Source organism: Asparagus officinalis, chromosome 4 (assembly GCF_001876935.1).
Source record: "Asparagus officinalis chromosome 4, Aspof.V1, whole genome shotgun sequence".
NCBI lineage: Eukaryota > Viridiplantae > Streptophyta > Magnoliopsida > Asparagales > Asparagaceae > Asparagus > Asparagus officinalis.
In genome coordinates this window covers 6,221,113-6,237,576 of record NC_033797.1, presented here as the reverse complement: position 1 = coordinate 6,237,576, position 16,464 = coordinate 6,221,113, and the positions used below count along the sequence as shown (strand labels likewise).

General features: G+C 38.5%; 1 pseudogene; it reads left to right on the top strand.

Annotated features, from left to right (window-relative positions):
• LOC109838118 overlaps positions 15,200 to 16,464 on the top strand; it is a 2,383-nt pseudogene continuing 1,118 nt past the window's right edge.

Genomic DNA, 16,464 nt, shown 5'->3' with positions numbered 1-16,464 from the left:
TCATGGGGCCTTACCCCGGCCACCAAAACCCTAAACAATCTCTACCTCGAGATCACCAACGGCGAATCCTGTCTCCTCGCCTCCCCTTCCCTCACTCGCACCATCAACGTGGCCATCCTTCACATCAAGAACCCTTGCAGCTCCACTCTCCTAGAATCCCAACAGCTCCTCTCTGACAGAACCCTAAGGAGCAGGAACCATCCTTTTTCTGAGAAGATGATGCCGGGGGAGCTCATTGAGGATGCGGTCAAGGAGGAGCTGGGGGAAAGTGTTAGGGTCATGGTTCTGATGGAGACGTACCGGGTGGAGGTCGACGAGGAGTCTGTTTCGTACCCAGGGCTGCCGGCGAGGTATTTGCAAAGAGAGATAGAGTAATAATATTATGGTCTTCATATATTTTAATCACTTGGGTTTTGTGTTTTGGGGGCTATAGGCTGTCTAAAAATCACAATAGATAGTTGATCCCCCATCAAACACCAATGGTGGAAGTTACAATCTGACAACTTTCAGAAGGCTATAATTTGAGGACTTTCACGTAGAAGGTTACAATCTGACGACCTTCACAACAACTAATGAAAGCCCCAATTCAACAGCCTTCACAATCAACATCGGGAGTTACAATCTGACGACTCTCGTATTTTCAAGGAGCCAAGACGAAGATTACAAGAGGACGATCTGTGCAAAGCTCTAGCAAAAGAGACTACAAATTGACGGTCTCTTCATATTAGAACGCAGATATCTCTCAAGCCGTAAGGAATTTGGCGAAACGGAGGAAGCGAACCGAAGCCTTCGGTTGGGTTCGGATGGCCCCGTCTCGTCGAGATAGCCGATTTTCATATATAATTCGTCCAATTCCGACTTACGGTTTGAAAGTTATGACATGTTCTTCGCAGCAAGTTATGTTCTGAAGTCCGTCTACAAGACTGGACTTCATCAGAACATTGGACTTAGCCTGAAGCTCGTCAAGCCCGCCTAAGGTTCGCCTCTGCATTACAGAGTCAAAACGCACAGGTCGAACCAGCGTTATAACCTCAAAACGCAGAGGTTATCCTCGTGATATAACATCAAAACGCAGAGTTTTCAGGCCAACTGTGCGTTTTCAGGCTCAACTGTGCGTTTTCAACCTGAAACAGGCCAACTGTGCGTTTACAGGCTCAACTGTGCGTTTTCAGCCTGAAACATGCCAACTGTGCGTTTTCAGGCCAACTGTGCGTTTTCAGCCTAAAACGTCCCAACTATGCGTTTTCAGGCCAACTGTGCGTTTTCAGGCCAACTGTGCGTTTACAGGCTCAACTGTGCGTTTTCAGCCTGAAACAGGCCAACTGTGCGTTTACAAGCTCAACTGTGCGTTTTCAGCCTGAAACAGGCCAACTGTGCGTTTTCAGCCTAAAACGTCCCAACTGTGCGTTTACAGCCTAAAACATCCCAACTGTGCGTTTACAGGCTCAACTGTGCGTTTTCAGCCTGAAACAGGCCAACTGTGCGTTTACAAGCTCAACTGTGCGTTTTCAGCCTGAAACAGGCCAACTGTGCGTTTACAAGCTCAACTGTGCGTTTTCAGCCTGAAACAGGCCAACTGTGCGTTTACAGGCTCACTAAATCAACTCTTCCATAGAGTTTCAAACTCGTTCAGAGTTATCAACTCATTCAGAGTTATCAACTCGATCAGAGTTCAAAACTTGCTCTGCAAGTTCTTCTAAACTCATTCAGAGTTATCAACTCGATCAGAGTTCAAAACTTGCTCTGCAAGTTCTTCTAAAACTCACTCTGAGCTATTAACTCGTCAAGGGTTATTTTTAAGACTTGCCACGCAAGTTCTCCACAGCGTCAAATCGTGAGGAGAAGACTACGTTCCAGTGAATCAAGACGTGCGGATCGTCAACGAGAAGCAAACTCGACGCGAGCATTCGAGGGAGGCATCTCATCGCCACCGTGAAGAACCCAGAATTAAACAAAGGGGAGAATCAAATTCATTCTCCTCTCTTTTGTAATCGGAATCCAAATTGTAATTGATTTTGAGAGGAATACAAGTCAATTTTTCTTTCATTGTCTTTTTACTGCAAATTTCCAACAAACAGGGGCTTAGAGAATAATCACTTTACTTTTGGGTATTTTGTGAGCGTTAAAAAAAAAATCTTGGGTGGGGGCGGAATACTCGTATGGAAATTGGGGGCTAGAAGCAACTTCCCCTTGTTTTTAACTCAGTTTTTGTTTGGGTAAATGAGTCTACTTTAACTCAGTTTTTGTTTGGGTAAATGAGTCTACTATGATAATAAGTTTTATCAATAGTCACTTAAAAAAAATCAAGTCACGGATTTCTCCTGCATGCTTTGGATCACAGCCAAATAATTTTTACCCACCTTAAGTTTCTGGGCTTTGAAGTTCTGTAAGCGTCAATAGGAAAATATCAAGTAGTCTACAAAAACAATCATTGTGTGATCCGTTTGTGATTCGGATTACTCCTGAGAACATCCACATTTAATAATACAAGTTTCACTCCAATGAATCATCTGTCATCCTGTTCTATATGTTTTTTAGGGAGTTGAATTACCAATTCATTGACTGATTGCTAGAAAGCACAGTTTCAAGTTTGTGATCTTTTGTTTCATTGTCTTATTTGTAATTAAGAAAATATTAATAGTTGATGAATTAAGATTGTTTTTGCCATTGTTACAATTTTTCTTGTATTTCTGAATCGAAAGTACACATTTTTCAGACATATTTCCAGACCATCTTGGCTAGAAAGGCTCATGTTACTCATTTAGCGAAGTATAGAGGTTGCAATACTTAATCACTTATTGTTTGTCAAGTTTGCATCCACTATTAATATTGAACATTTACAGTCTTGTGAAGCAGGTATTTAATCGTTCGATGCAACATTTTTGTCATTTTCTGACTGGTACACAAAGACACTACATGGATATAGTTGAAACTCCTGGTACACAAACATTTTTGCAAACTTATTTTTTAGGAGGTACCTCTAGTTTAATTTCACCTATCCTACTTAATTTGCAATTTGATATTAGCCAATATATGTGTATGAGCTGATATTTTGAAACCTTTAGCACATATTTCACAATTCTGCATCTTATGCTCAGTTCATATTTTAAAATTTTTAAATTTTTTGTGAAAGTTAATTTGTCCTTATTTTTCTAGATTTTTTCTCGTGCTTAATCACATCATATCTAATTACAAAATTATGGTCCAGTCTACTTAATTAATACTCTTTAAGTAGTTACAAAAAAATTATGTGTTTAATTGGGGTATCAAATGAGCAAAAATAAGCTTTAGGGTATCAAAGTTCAAAATACCGAAATTTAGAGGTCAAATGCTCAAAAATAAACTTTAGTTATCAAATTTCAAAATGGGTAAAACTTTGGGGTGCCAATGTGTGATTAAACTACGGAATAAAGACAAACTTGTTTCCACAATGGAATTAATTTGTAATAACTAAATTCTAATGTTAAAAAACACTTACAAAAACCCTTGTACAAAAAACACAGGAGTGGTAGTTTTTTTGTTTTCATACGGTGGTACTTCCTGAGAGGGAAAAAACTCCATGTGATCGTTAATTCACGAGAGTTTTAATAGAGAACAAAGTCAACGGTATAAGCAATCCCGGGAAATTTAAGTTCACCGTCGGAATTACTGTTCACTAACGGTGTTATTGCTCACCGCCGAATTATTGTTTAGTTTAATTTGTTAAACTGAAATGAATTATTTTTGAGATTCGGCTATTGTTCATGGGTTAAATTTTTATGATTAGATCAAAGAAATTTAGTTAGGGTTTTTGTATTGTTCTTTTTTCAATTGTTGAATTATACGAGTTCTTGATCCCGCGGTGTCCATCGGATGGACGGCCGGACTCCGGCGGCCCGTTGCCGGACTAAGGGTGGCGGCGGGTTATCCCACAAACCCTAGTCAAACCCTAAACCTAGTTGAAGAAGATGAAGTCTTGGGTTATTTTTCTTAACGGATTATGAACCCAAACCCACTAAGAATTATGTTTAAAGTAAATGGGTTTGACCCGAACCCGAATCAAAACCCAACCCGTTTTTAAATAGATTTAAAATTAATAAAACGGGTCTGACTCCCAAACAGAACCTAAACCTAAAACCCTGATAATTTGAATTTTATTGTAAAATTATTATCAGACCCTTGTTTGACCCGGAAACTGTTTTGAAGTCCACCAATGTTAATTTTTTGTTAGTAAAATTAGTTTCAGCCCCCTCTTTAAACCAGAATCTATTCTGTAACCCATCTGAAAGTAATGATTATTTTCTAATTAATCATTAACAGTTGCAGAATTTGTTCTGAAGCCTATATACATGTATAATTTATTTTCTTGTGTTGAAAAGATTGTTTAACTCTTGTTGGTTGATAATGTGTGTTATGGTGTTTTCAATCACCAAGTGCAACCCTTTGCTAGCAACGGACATGTCGACTTTTGCATGCAATATTCCAATCAAATTGGCGGCCCAATACCAACAAGGATTCCAACTTAGCCGACTCGTTGAGTCGACATTCCTTCATGTCGACTCGAAAGGCGGTAGTAGTCGACCCTCTTATCGAAAACGACTCATAATGAGCCCACTTGACCTGCTATTTGACGCCTCCCGATGACGACTCGAAAGACGTTACTTCTCGGTGAAGCTAAAGGACAACTTCTGTCTCGAGCCTCTCCCTCTGATAGGTGTCACCGTGGTAGGTGTCACCGTGCCTCTAGTCCCGATAGTCTTCATGACTCATCGGACCACGTCGACACCGCCACACCTCCGATCACTTCTCATTTAATGCTGAGGTGATCTCTCTTCTAGTCACCAGCCGACACCTGTAAAGCAGGAGCTGACTCAGTCACCAACCCATACTTTTTCATCGCCATCCTGTGCTCGGTCATAGTAACGGTTCTACCCTTTCAGTATCACTATAAATATATGTACCATTCTAACTTACAAAGGTTCACAAATCTGGTCTTCGGATATAGATCTGCAAATTATTGCATACAGAAGAACTCTCACAGTTCTTCACTTTTCCCACTCAAGCTCACCAGCTGACTTGATCGTCGAAGGAGCCATGGGGGAACCAGTCTTCATCCTCTCACAAGCTTCTATATGTGCAGACTCTTCAGCCACTCAATTCAGAACTGGATATTCGGGGAAGATAGTAGCCCCCTCATCAACTTCACCCCCATCCAACCGTGGATTTAATTAATTGTGTGATCACTTAACATCAACAGTTTAGCATCCACAATGGGGCTACTTTCTTTTTGAGAAAACATGTCAGGTTTTGAGCATGAGTTTGACCAGTTCTGCCCAATAGAACCACGCTAGAGCTATGTTACTCGAGCTCAGCTTGAAGGAGATCCATGAGAGCACATGTAGAAATCAACCTTTCAGACTCCTCATGTTGTTGTCAAGCGATCGATTGGAGTACTTTAATGTATGGGATGAGATGGTAATCAATCTGATCATTAGGATGAAAACAGGGATGTATGATCTCGTTCATGTCAAGATGAAGGAACTCCCATCACTCTCCAAGCCTTTTCAAGAGGACATCTAGTTATCTTAGACAACTTCAGCTCCTTAATTGTCAAATCACATGAGCGGGAGGAATACGTCGCCCCTTTCGCTTGGTTAGCCTCCTTTCTGGAGTCTTTAGCTTTAAAAGATAGTGAAGGATTCTACACTCTCAATCTCATTAAAGAAGAATAATACAATATTTACCTCAAGTTTTCCTCAGTCGCCCACCCAAAATCCAACAGACTTGCAGAGGCCGCCAACAAATGCATCCTCCAAGCGTTGAACATAATGAACTTGCAAAGTGCTATATTATGGCTTCCTTAGACCCTACTTTACAAAAGCAACATGAAGGAAAGAAGACTTGCAAGGAGATCTTGGAAAGCCTTAAGGCTTTGTACGAAGAATGTAATCGTACTGCACATCAAAACGCTATGAGCGGTTTGATGAACACCAAGATGGCTGAAGGTACACCAGCTCAGGCCCACGTTCATAAGATGATAGTGTATATAAATGAATTGGAATCCTTTGGAACCGAGCTGGATAATGAATCAAAAGTTAATGTAATTCTTGTTTCACTTCCTAGATCCTTTAATTAGTTCAAAGTAAATTTTAGTATTCATGAACCAAATTTCACTTTGCCAGAATTGAGCAATATGTTGTAAAGGCTTGAGGATATTATGAAGCAAGATAAAGCCATAGTGATGGTTACAGAAACTGCTAGACCGTCTAACTATAAGAAAAGAAGGTTTTCTTATAAGAAAAAGCCAGCAAAAGGAAAGAAAGTTTTAAAGAAAGAAAAGAGGGATCAGACTGGTGATGAATGCTTCTTTTGTAACAAGAAGGGGCATTGGAAAAGTAATTATAAATGTTACCTTGCATCATTAAAGAATGATAAATCTTCTAAAGGTAAATCATCTCATTACTTAGTAGAGACTAATGTAGTGAGTTATTCTTCTTATATATGTTTAGGCATAAAAAATTATCTATAGATTACTGTACAGCTCGAGATGAAGGAAAGATGATAAACGTCATCATCTGAGTCAAAGAGGATCACCTGATATAAGGAATGCACAAAAATGCAAAACGACGGGGAAGCATGTAATTTCCGAGGTCAAGAAAGTGTCTAGGAAACTACAAGATTGCTTATAGTTTCCGAGACAGGGAATGTGTCTCGGAAACTATGAGACAATCCATAGTTTCTGAGACACGAAAACTATCTCGGAAACTATGAGGGAGTTTCACACTTCCGTTGACGGTTTTCTCAAGATTGGTGCTATCCACGTGGTTTTATAACTGTTGGGTATCATCCAAAAATGTGGGGAGGCGGTTACAAACTGAAAATCCCCCATAACTGTAGAAATCATGGCATTTAAATGGATAGATGTCGGTTACAAACCTGTCTAGAGCAATTCCTTCTTCCGAGACAGTGGACACTATCTCGGAAATAGAAGTTGTTACATGAAGTTTGTTTCGACTTCCTATTATCAGAAATAGCTTCTAGGAGCTATAAGTACCTCCCTAGCACTCATATGCACGAGGACCAAGTAGATTCTAGGCAGCGACTTGAGCTTTTTGGTAAATTTTGAGCAAGAGAGAGAGTCTTCATTGTTTTCAAGCATCATCAAGAGCCTTCGGCGTTTTATCGAGATCTAAGCTTTGACTTGATCTTGAGAAGAGTGTTTTATCTCACCTTGTTGAGATATTCACTTCTGTCCTTATTTCTAAAATAAAGCATCAACCCTAAGCCTTCTTCACGATTTAACTTGTATCTGTGATTCGGTCGTCCACGGGCTAACGCGCCCCCGACACAGGCAAAGATCACACGCAAGCAGCGGGTGATAAACATCCTCTGCATGTGTTTCTAGAGAGTTATATTTTTCTTATTTTTATTGTGTAAGAAAGTCTTAAAAAATGACTAATTTTACTTTGAATCTGTAATCAATAAACGTGTAATGGATTCAGCAATGAAAACAACTTTCGTCGCAAACAATATGGTGTGTGGATTCTGGCTCATCTTCACATATTTACAATTCCTTGTAGGGGTTCAAGGAAAAGCGAAAGCTTGAAGATGGAGAGATCACCTTAACACCAGGGGCTGGAGCCTTAGTTTCAGTATTATCTGTAGGAACTTATTTTTTGTATTTGAATAAAGGGCATGTAATGGAACTAAAAGATTGTCTTTATGTGCCATCCTTTAGGAGAAATTTGATTTCTATTTCTAAACTTCGTAAAAATGGATATTCTATTTTTATTTGGTGATACATCTACTATCAAGTTTGGAAAATTCAATTATTGCTTATTGTAAAGTTGAAAATGACATATATTATATATCAACTGCCCTTAATTCTTATGCAAATGTTATTAAAGTTGATAAATCTCTTAAATGTAAGTTTGATCAAAGTAATCCAACTTATCTTTGGCACACAAGGTTGGGTCATGTTAATATTGATCGGATCAATAGGTTTGTAAAGGATGGTCCTCTAGATTTTCTAAAAGTGGAAAGAAATCAAGTGTTAGACACTTACAGGTTTGGGGTTGTCCTGTTCATGTAAGAAAACAAATAATGGATAAATTAGAGTCTAGAACAAATAGATGTCTATTTATAGGCTATCCTAAAGAAAGTACTGGGTATTATATTTATAACCCTAGTGATCAGACAATGACTGTTAGGAGAAATTTGTTCTTTCTAGAAGATCAAATTGTTGGTAAAGGATCTATAACTTTAGAAGAAGAATCGTCTTCTTTGATAGGAGAGTTATCTGATCCAGTAGGAGAGACTCCAAACACCGTTGGAGATTCTATTGATTCAGTAGGTGTCAACTGATAAAATAAATGGAGATTTATTAACTAAATCTGTTGTTGATGCACCAATTACAATAATGAGATCAAGTAAGATCATTCATCCACCTGTTTGGTACAGGAACCACGATGAAACATATTTGATAGAAAACCAAGATGATGATGAAGGTCCTAGAACTTACAAAGAAGCTATGTCTGAGATAGATTCTAGTATGTGGGTTGATGCCATGAAAGCTGAAATGGACTCCATGTATCATAACAAGGTATGAGCCTTGGTTGATCCACCTATTGGGGTAAAACCTGTAGGATGTAAATGGATATTTAAAAAATATGGAGTTGATGGATATGTAGAGACATATAAAGCTCGCTTAGTGGCAAAAGATTATACTCAAAAGAAGGGTATTGACTACGAGGAAACCTTTTCTCCGGTTGTAATGTTAAAGCCCATTAGGATCTTTTTAGCCATTGTCGCACATTATGACTATGAGATATGGCAAATGGATATCAAAACAGCTTTCTTGAATGGATATCTTGAAAAAGATATTTACATGCAATAGCCAGAAGGTTATGTATATAAAGGTCAAGAAAGTATGGTTTGCAAATTGAATCGATCAATTTATGGACTTAAAAAGGTTTCGAGGAGTTGGAATATTCATTTTGATGAAACGATTAAAGAATATGATTTTATTCAAAATTCTGAAGAAGCTTGTGTGTATAAGAAATAACAGAATAATTCCATTTTGTTCTTAGTGCTTTATGTTGATGACATACTACTCATTGGGAATGATGTAGGTATGATGACATTGGTTAAATTATGGCTTTCAAACAAGTTCTCCATGAAAGATCTTGGTCAAGCATCCTATATTTTGGGTCTCACACTCTAAAACTCTAAAGAGATAGAGAAAAGAGATGTGTAGGATTATCACAATCTACTTATGTGGATAAGATCCTCAGAAGGTTCAGCATGTAAATTCCAAGAAAGGATTACTTCCTACTAGTCATGGAATCTCTCTCTCAAAGAAAATATGTCCTAGATCTAAAGATAAGATTCAGAGTTCTAGAAATATACCATATGCTTCTGTAGTTGGTAGTTTGATGTATGCTATGTTATGTACTAGACCTGACATAGCATATGTTGTTGCCCTTGTAAGTAGATTTTAGTCTAATCCTGGTAAGGAACATTGCACTGCAGTGAAAGCCATATTTAAATATTTACGTAGAACTAAAGATTATTGTTTAGTTTATGATGCAAATGACATGAGCATTGAAGGATATACTGATTCTGATTTCCAATCCGATCTGACATGAGCATTGAAGGATATACTGATTCTGATTTCCAATCCGATCCAGATGATAGAAAGTCTACATCTGGATATGTTTATTCTGATTTCCAATCCGATCCAGATGATAGAAAGTCTACATCTGGATATGTTTATATCATCAATAATGATGCTCTTAGTTGGAGAAGTGTTAAGCAAAATATCACCGCTGATCCTACAACCGAAGCAGAATATGTAGCAGCAAGTGAAGCCTCAAAATAAGGAGTATGGATAAATAAGTTTGTCCGTGAGCTTGGCATAGTTCCTGCTAGTGTATTTCCTATTCCACTATTCTACGATAACAATGGAGTTGTTGCTCAAATTAAACAACCAAGGGCTCATCAGAAGTCTAAGCACATTGAAAGGAGATATTATGTCGTTAATGAGATACACAACAGGAAAGATGTGGTGATTCAAAAGATTGCTACAATAGATATCATTGCAGATCCTTTCACAAAACCGTTGTCACAAAAAGTTTTTGACAGACATTTAAAAAAAGGGAGTTAGGATTGTATCTGATTAGATGTGAGGGCAAGTGGGAGATTGCTAGAGTAGTTATATGCCCTAAAACATCCAATAAATTTTTTATTGAATATTAATTAAGTTTTATTGTTACACATGTTGTTTGGGTATCTTTTATATAATTTTTATATTATCTTTAGAAATTATTTTGTTAGATCATGTACTGTGATGGTCAATTGCTTGGAGATATGATCTAATTTAGAGGTTTCTTAAATTTTGTGCTTAACCTATAACTAGTAAATGATAACTTTGTTATAACAGGTTATTATGCATGACAATGACATATGAGATGCAATAGTTGATTTCAGCTATCAGGAATGAAGATTCCCCCAGTGTATATCATTAGCGCATATTTGATATGTGTAGCACAACACTTTATTTGGATTCTCTAGGACGAGTCACCTAAGAGATAGAGAATTCGAATTGTTACGTGGTCCCTTAGACTTGATGATATTATCATTTTCGATTTGATAATTTAGTATACTTTGACATGATGGTTAAGTTTGTTTTATAAGTGTTATACAACCTGAAATGTTGGGTTATTTGATTTCATTTAGGAAAATGATGAATATCTAGATAGGATCTATTATACTCATTTTTATGAGTTAATTTATAATGCATATCTCATGAAGATATTGAATTCCTGTCGATGGGTGATTTTTAAAAATTATTTTTCTAAATTTATTATCTTATAAAATAAAATATTTTGATGTTTCAAAATAATTTTTATTTATGTTTATGGGATTGCAATTTCAGAAATAAGCAAATAGGTGATTTGTCATGCTCAATAAAGTTGCCTAAAATAAATTAATACTAGAGGGGGCTGAATGTAAGATAATATTATTCAAGAATATTTAATCTCATATTATGGAAGAACTTTTATGAACAGCTGATCAGATAGGGATTTGATTGTTAAATTAAAATTTTTAATTTGATTAATAATTGGTTCTCGATATGGGATCCAATTGGTCTCACTAATGTCATTAGAAGAGGTTTACATACAATACAATTCTATTTCTATCCTAATTGTTATGGAAAGAATATTCTATCTTTAAATCTTATGAATAGAATTTTAAACAATTAAGAATTGTTTTGAAATTGAAATCTATAAGGCAGGTCCAATCCTATATATAGGATTCATATGTAGCCTTATGTAGAAGAAGAAAAAAAATAAAAAAGGGAAATAGATTTTGAGAACCTATCTCTCAGTATTGCTCCTCTTCGGTGACAGGTGGATTTCAGTTGGAGATTTTTTCTCTTGAGGAAACTGTTTTGTATTGATCTTGGGACAGATTATCGAAGAAATTAAGGAAAGCGTTTAATGTACTCTTCTAAATTTTAATTAATTTTGATTGATCTACATACTGCGTTGTATCTTATGTTTTTCCAACAGATTCTACCTGTCACTTTAACATTATAAATTTGATATTGGACTGAAGAAATTTCTATCAAATTTTTATTAGGTTACGACCTTTGTACATAGAAATGCAGATTCTACCTGTCACTTAACATTATAAATTTGGCCTTGGAATCAAGAAATTTCCATCAATTTTTATTAGGTTTTGTGCTGCCAATTTCAGCTGGTATGAAACTGAAAATAGAGATAGTATCATTCACGTCGAAAAGTTCTCTGTATATAACTTTAACGTTATAAACTTGGCCTTGGAATGGAGGGATTTCTATCAAAATTTATTGGCTTATGAGTTGTGACCCTTGTATATTAAAAATGCAAAATCTGCACGTCACTTAACATTATAAATTTGGCCTTGGAATCAAGGAAGTTCTATCAATTTTCATTAGGTTTTCAGCTGGTGTGAAACTGATAACAGAGATAGCCTTATTCATGTTGAAAAAGGTCTGTATATAACTTAAAAAACATTTTAGCAAAATTAAGATTCCAAATGTGGTAAATTGGAGGCGGAAAAAAAAAACATCCAACTTTTTGATTGCTTATATATACCTTCGTCAACTTCATAAATTTTCTGGAATATTGACTTCCACTTGTCCGAAGGTTATTTTGCTTATAAATATTTTAAAATTCTTAGGGACTTATCCGATGCATCTTGACAATCTACAGAACACTGATTTAATATCTAATGTTCAACTGGATTTCGATCTATTTAAAGTGGTTCAAGCCAAAAGTCTACACGCGTCCAAATGAAAACTAGGATTCTTTTTACTTCTTGTTGTAGTTTTTTTGGTCAATGAAAGGAATTTATTCATTTACCAAATGAAGAGATTATGTACATCAAAGTATTCATTACATGAGAAAAACTATAGAGCTCCTGTGAGTATACATAGGGAACACTTAACTAAACTACTATAAGAAAATAAGAAACAAAACACCCTATAAGGATAAACTCCATTCTTTGAACTCAGCCGATAGGGAGTTGTTATTTAGGATGACAGTCAAAACCTCAATTTTGATGTTTCTAATCAGAAGAGCTGTATTATGAATTTCCTGCTTGAAGATCCTACTGTTACGCTCCTTCCATAATGTTTCTAATCAGAAGAGCTGTATTATGAATTTCCTGCTTGAAGATCCTACTGTTACGCTCCTTCCATATATAGTATACTGTAGCTGGCTGTATTATGAATTTCCTGCTTGAAGATCCTACTGTTACGCTCCTTCCATATATAGTATACTGTAGCTGCAAGTGCCATTCTTTTGGTTCTTTGCTTAAACCCTTTTCCTTTTAATCTGCAATTATACCAATCCATCAGCATATCCCATTCACATGTTCTCCATTTGTATTTGAGCCAATCCATGATCCCATTCCAGACCTCTCTTGAGTAGTTACATCTAAAGAAAAAGTGATCTCGATTCTCTGTTTCAGCTCCTGCACATAACCTGCAACTGTTTATTTGTATAATTCCTCTCCTTATCAACTTGTCCTGTGTAAGAAGCCTATTCTGGACTGTAAGCCACAACACAAAAGAGTGCTTTGGATAGTTTAGTTTTTCCCAGACAGTATCATGCCATTGTATACTTTGGTTGTTATCGGACATAGGCATTTATACAAACTAGAAAGATGAACTTTTGGAGCTTTGTAGCAAGAACTGATTAACAGTTTCAGATTTTCTGCACCTCCGTACAAGTTTGACATCTTATCCCTGACTTTTAAAAGCTGTTTCCACATCCAAGAGTCTCCATTTTTCACCTCAACCTGCCAGATATCCCTGTGCTTTAAATAGGTTTCATGAACCCATTTGATCCACAAAGACTCTTTGTTAATATGAATATACCAAAGAGTTCTTAAGACAGATGCATTATTCCAAATTACTGCTGAGAACATCTTTCCATGACAGATTTTATCCCAAGATACTAGTGATTTTTTGGAGGCATGATCATTTCTCCCCCACAGAAAATTTCTACTCAGTTCATCAATCTTCTGGAGGACTCTTATTGGGAGAACATAGCTGGAAGTCTAGAAAATTTGAATTCCAAGAATGACACTTTTAATAATTTGCAATCTACCAGCATAAGATAGGTTCATGTGCTTTGACCAGGCTTGATATTGGCTTGTGATTTTAGAGAATAAAGGTACCAGCATAAGATAGGTTCATGTGCTTTGACCAGGCTTGATATTGGCTTGTGATTTTAGAGAATAAAGGTCTGCAGTCAACATATGATAGCCTCTTGCTTATTAGAGGAACCCCTAAGTATTTGATTGGAAATGTACCTTCAGGGAATCCCAGTTGATCATGAATGGAGTTCTTGATTGAATTTTCCTTATGCCTTACTGTACAATATATATAGTACACTTTTCTATTTTGATTGGAAAAGTGTAATAAAGGACTTCTTGTTGTAGTTACAACCTTATGCCTTACTGTACAATATATATAGTATTTTTCTTCATCTACTGTTAATAGTTATTACACTTTTCTATTTTGATTCTCCAGGTAATTTCTTTCTTGAAAGTGAAAATTTAATTATATTGCAATCTAATATCAGAAATGTAAAATATGTTTATCTAGCTGAAAGTTAAAAATGTGATTTTTTAAAAAAATAAAAGATATGATGCTATCAATTTTACTCGTGTATTAGATTGAATTTGGTAATTTTCAACAATAAAAAGTAGTTAGAATTTCAAAATCTCACGATCAGGATATTTTCTCTTTATATTTTCACTTTCAATTCAATTCATTAATTTTGATAAAACTTAAATTTTGTTAAATATTCTAAGAGACCATATTTTCCCTTGCCATGCAAACAAGCATCTAATTAGCTACGTAAAATTGTTTCCATGGGGGAGAAGACGACGCTCCTGCAAGTTCTGTTTTATTTTATTTTGGCGTCGCAGATAACTTGCCTATACTATTTTGATTAGAGAAAACACACTTGAGAGTAGGGGGAAAACTTAGCTTGGTTATGTTGTTTGTAAATGCATGGAAAACGAATAAATTGGAGTTTTTTTTTTTTTTTTGTCCCCCACTTCTTAAAGGCATCTTCTGTTATTAGTAGGTTCTAGTTAGAAAAGTGTACAGGATTTTGTTACTAGTCAATTAGAAGCAGGAGGCCCAAGTGAGAAAAGTATATATAGCTATAATTGGTCCCCTTACAGCTCCTAGGTCTAGTTTTAAAAGCTGGGCAGGTCCTATCAAATAAATAAAGGAAAATGATAGGGGTACACTCCCAACCACATCCCAAACCACACCCCCTCTCTCATATACTACAGTACACCGGGCCTCACATAGGATTTTAAAATTTTAAAATCCTATGTGGGACCCGGTATACTGTAGCATATGAGAGAGGTGGTGTGGTTTGGGATGTGGTTGGGGGTGTGCTCCTAGTGACACCCATAAATAAACGCACAAATCCGCGTAAGGGCAACATTGATAGAGGTACATCCTCGGCCACACTTCTCGCCACAACCCCTCCCCTATCTACAGTGCAGGAGGCCTCATTTAAGATTTTTTAAAAAATTCTTAAGTGGGGATCCCTGCACTGTAGACAGGAGAGGAGGGGTGTGGTTGGAGGTGTGCCTGTAAAGCCTCCCGTATTATTAAGATAAAAGGCGGGCGAGGTTAAGCGTTTCCATAGGCCCAAACCGTCATCGACATATGGAATTCAAGATGAATCACCACGTTGTTCTCTTCCCCTTCATGGCCCAAGGCCACATCACCCCCTTCCTGCTCTTGGCGGAGCTCATCCACAAAGCCCATCCGAGCTACAGTGTCACCCTGCTCAGCACCCCCCTCAACGTCCGGAGCCTCCGCTCCTCCCTCCCTCCGGGCTCCACAGATAGGGGCAGGCAGTCTGAGACGCCCTCCGTTCGATCCCACCGCCCACGCCCATCCCCCCGGCGCCGAAAGCACGGCCACCGTCCCCTGCAGCCTGTTCCTCTACTTTCTTTCTGCGATCGGAGGCCCTGCTGCGCCTCTTTCGAGTACTGAATGTTGCCAGGCATGATCCAAGAAGAGACGCCGTCATGTGCTGATCATCGCCGACTACTTCCTGGCGTGGACGCGTCGGAGTCGCCCGGAAGCTCGGCGGCGTTACCACGGCTGTCTTGCTTCCACGGTGGGGCCTACGGCACTCCGCCACTTCAGGTACCTCTGGATAGAACCTCCCACGGGAGGATTTTAACCGCCACGCGTATCGTTCCGAAGGAGAAATCACGCTCCTGATGAGTTTGTGTTCCATCCGGCAATAAAACCCGCACGCAGCTCTGACGCCCTCGCTGCTTCCGAACGCGCGACGCTTCTCGCCTTCATGCAGCGGCAGTTCCGGCTCTGGCTCGACGTCGCGACTGCGCCTATGTTAACACCGAGTGAGGAAGTTTGATGAGGCTCGCGCTTGGGCATGCTGGCGGACGAGCCTGGACACTCCCGGTCGTTGCCCGTCGGCCGCTGTGTTTCGGCTTGAATATGATCGAACCGGATTACTGCGGATGGCTGGATTCACGGGCCGCGCCGCATCGGTTATCTACGTGTCGTTCGGGTCTCAGAACGCCATAAGAGGTCCGGAAATGACGAAGCTGGCCGACGATACGACGGCGCTTGAGGCGAGCGGCAGGCCATTCATCTGGGTCATCCCCACGCCTCTCGGCTCGGACATGGAGGCCTTCGAGGAGAGAATGAGGATGGCGGCGCGGGGATTGATAGTTCGGGGATGGGCGCCGCAGGTGGGGATTCTCTCGCACCCGTCGACGGGCGCGTTCCTTAGCCATTGCGGCTGGAACTCGGTGCTCGAGAGCTTGGTTCACGGCGTGCCGATCGTCGGATGGCCGCTGTCGGCGGAGCAGTTCTATAACTCGAAGTTTTTTGGAGGAGGAGGCGGGCGTGGGCGTCGAGGTGGCGAG